Genomic DNA, 4,297 nt, shown 5'->3' with positions numbered 1-4,297 from the left:
ATTAGGGAATATAAACCTGGATATGCGTATGGAAATGTCAAGACGCACAAGCCTGGAAACCCACTTCGGCCAATCATTAGCCAGATACCCACACCCACGTACAGACTGGCGAAGCGACTCAACGGCCTGCTGACTCCTTATGTTCCTTGCGCCTTCAGCCTGAAGTCTCCAAAGGAATTTGTGGACTTACTGCGGGGCACACGGGCCACAGGGATAAGAGCCTCGTTGGACGTAGAATCGCTGTTTACCAACGTACCTGTGGACGAGACAATCGGAATGATAGCCGACAGAGTGTATCGTGATCCAGCCTGTACTCCTCTTGACATGCCAGAAAGTATTCTGAGGAAACTACTCCAAGCTTGTACTAAAGAGGCACCCTTCTTGAGCCCGGATGGGCACATGTATAAGCAAGTAGATGGGGTCGCCATGGGTTCTCCCCTAGGTGTCCTGTTTGCAAACTTCTACATGGGTACCATCGAGCAAAAAGTCTTAGTCGACATGAACTTGAAACCGGCCATATACTGCAGGTATGTTGACGACATTTTTACACAGGTACCTGATGTCAGACATCTGCAGAAGCTGAAGGAGGCATTTGAGCAGAGTTCCGTGCTGCGTTTCACTTACGAGACGGAAAAGGATGGGAAGCTGCCTTTTCTAGATGTAACAGTCATTGAAAAGGGCGGAGGTTTCTACACTGCAGTCTACACTAAGGAAACAAACATAGGAATGTGCCTAAATGCCAACAGCGACTGCCCTGACAGGTACAAGAGGAGTGTTGTTAACGCATACGTCGACCGTGCTCTCAGCCACAGCTCAGAATGGAAGCAAGTCGACGAAGAACTCTGTAGGGTAAGGCAGGTCCTAGTCAATAACGGCTTCTCCAATAGTTTCATCGAAGACATCATAAGAAGGAAAGTGAAAAGCCATGCAACCTCTGAAGAGACAACTAACACAACACCTATACCCCCTATTAGACTATTTTACAGGAACTTCTTTTCCACAGCTCATAAAACGGAGGAAAGGGTCCTGAAAGATATTGTTAATAGAAACGTTATCCCTACAGACAAAAATCAGAGGATACAACTGACGATTTACTATAAAACCAGAAAAACGGCCAGCCTACTCATGAGAAACTCTCCAGACACAAAACAGAACGCTTTAAAAGAGACTAATGTCGTCTATGCCTTCAAATGCCCACTTGGGGACTGTAAGCTCCAAAAAACCCAGTATATAGGCAAGACAACAACATCTCTTTCTAGGCGTTTAACGATGCATAAGCAACAGGGCTCCATTAAGGAACATATAATCTCTTCCCATAACCAAACCATCGCCAGAGAAATCCTAGTAAACAACACAGAAATCATCGATAGATACAGCGATAGCAGGCGGCTTGACGCTTGCGAGGCACTACACATCAAGAAGTCAACACCAGCAATCAACAGCCAATTATTGCACAACTATATTCTACCCACCTCAAGACTCCGCTCCAATATAGAAGCATCAAGAAATATGGACCAATAGGCTTTCTACAAACACTTCTATTCAATACCCATTGTTTCTGTTCTGTCTTGTGTTGATACTTTTAATACCCTATTAATATCCCCTCCTGTTCTGTCTTGTGTTAATGCCACATCACCCTTACCACCTCACTCAAATGTAGATATAAAATCAGAGATACGTTCTAATCAGTTGTGTATTTGTGAAGTCTTTGAAAATGTAATAAGTTTTACGAAATGCGCCCGTGTCGCGTCAGACTAGAAATAAAAATGAATTTTGGAGAAGTGATTTTTGATTTACCTCCAACAGTGAAGCGTAATGTACGAAAGATTGAGAAAATTCGTGTTAGAATTATTAATCTTACTTTTTCGGTCATATTTAATAATATATGTCTACAGGAAAGACTGCTACCAAAATATACTAATATATATATATATATATATATATCGGTCTCCAAATCCATCATGTGGGTGGTAGTGGACCCCATACTAGTCCCGTGGATAGTAGTGGTCCCTATAAACCCACCTTGTGGATGGTAGTGGACCCCTTATCCACCCTATGGGCGGTAGTGGACCTAATACCCATCCTGTGGATGACAAAGAGTGGTGCTAACTGGAAATGAATCTCATTGGCAAAATGTGGTAAGTGGGATACCACAGGGGTCCATTTTAAGGCAGAGCCATCTTACAGGATGCACCCGATGGGCACTTGCCAAAGTGCCTATCGGGTGCATCCTGGGGGCACCACGAGCCTAGGGGCCCACGAGCTTAGGACGTGCAACCACACTTATATAATATAACCTTACATCCTGATGTGGGACTGAATAATAAATTTTATGATATATATTACCAGGTGAATAACTTATCAACAGAAATGAAACGTAATGTTTTGAGTGGAATGTAAATGTTTCATAATGTGTCGTCTAATGTGTAGCTTACTGAGTATTGTCTTTTTCAAGCCTTGTGTATTGTTCAAATGTATATCATGTTGATTAGTTGCTGCTCCACAGCATGTTGTTAATGTTTTAGCACCAATTTTGTTAAGTGCCAATAAAATTGTTGGTGCCAATAAAACATATAGGTTTTAATACTATCAACCGTTTACGTTTTATTTCATTGACGATATTGCATCGTTCTCATTGACCACAAGCTGAATTTCCAGGGACACATTCTAAATATATCTAAAAAAGTTTCAAAAACTGTTGGCATTCTTTCTAAGATCAGATATTATGTACCCCGCCCTGCCCTGGTGACTATTACTCCCTTATCTATCCATACCTCAACTATGGTATTTGTGCTTGGGGTTCTACTACCCAAAGTCATTTACGTCCTCTAATTACTCAACACAAAGCTGCTATTAGGACAATATCCAACTCTAGCCCCAGACATCACTCAGTACCCCTACTCAAATCTCTGAATATATTAGATATTAATTCACTGCACATCCTCTCATGTAATAATAATAATAATAATTTTTATTTAGGTAAAGGTACATACATAAAGAGATTTTACAAAGTTTGTTGGCTTTATAGATAGAGCTAGTACATACAATGCCTAAAGCCACTATTACGCAAAGCGTTTCGGGCAGGAAAAAACACTAATGACTAAAGCTTAAAACTAATGGGTAAAAAGAATAAGATGTGTTGAGTACAAATAAAAATAGAGGTAAAAGAGGGGGAAACATTGTTGAAAAAGCAGCACAAATACAATTACAAATTATTACAGAAAATTACATTCAAACAGCGTTGATTTGAAAAAAAAAAAAAAAAAAAAAAAAACATACATGGGTTGACAACAGAGGGGTAAGGTAGGTTACAGGGAATTTATTAGGTATAGCTTCGTTTTTAACTTAAACTGGTTGAGAGAGGTACAGTCTTTAACATGGTTGGGAAGGTCATTCCACATTCTGGGCCCCTTGATTTGTAGAGCATTTCTGGTTTGATTAAGTCGTACTCTAGGAATATCAAAACTGTATTTATTTCTGGTGTGGTGCTCATGGGTTCTGTTACAACCTTCTATGAAGCTTTTGAGATCAGGATTGGCATTATAGTTTAGCGTTTTATATATGTATAATACACATGAGAGAATGTGCAGTGACTTAATGTCTAACATATTCAGAGATTTGAGTAGGGGTACCGAGTGATGTCTGGGGCCAGAATTGGATATTGTCCTAATAGCAGCTTTGTGTTGAGTAATTAGAGGACGTAAGTGATTTTGGGTAGTAGCGCCCTAAGCACAAATATCATTATTATAAATGTGTATTATATATATATATATATATATATATATATATATATATATATATATATATATATATATATATATATATATATATATATATATATATATATATATATTATTTTATTTATTTTATTTATATATATACAAGAAGGTACATTGGGTTTGTGAGAATACATTGGATAGTACAGTAATTACATTCTTGTAAAGCCACTAGTACGCGCAGCGTTTCGGGCAGGTCCTTAATCTAGCAGATAATTTTAAGTAGGTAAGTTCAATCAGAATTGATAAATGAAAGATACATTACAAGAGAAAAATGAGATGAGAGAGATAAGTAAGTATATTAAAGCACATTGTTATATTAAAGCTCTGATTGATTACATTGACAGCTTGATTAGTAATTTAAACAAGATTAATAGACACCATACAGCAGATTGACAGCACATATAAGACAGCAATGATCACAATGGTAAAGATGTTCAGAATGGGTACATAAAGATTGGGAGACTGGGTAGCAAAAGATACAGATAAACAAGATTTATAAACACCATGCAATAGAATGG

The sequence above is a fragment of the Procambarus clarkii genome, unplaced genomic scaffold (assembly GCF_040958095.1).
Source record: "Procambarus clarkii isolate CNS0578487 unplaced genomic scaffold, FALCON_Pclarkii_2.0 HiC_scaffold_103, whole genome shotgun sequence".
Lineage (NCBI taxonomy): Eukaryota > Metazoa > Arthropoda > Malacostraca > Decapoda > Cambaridae > Procambarus > Procambarus clarkii.
This window is presented reverse-complemented; position numbering follows the sequence as displayed.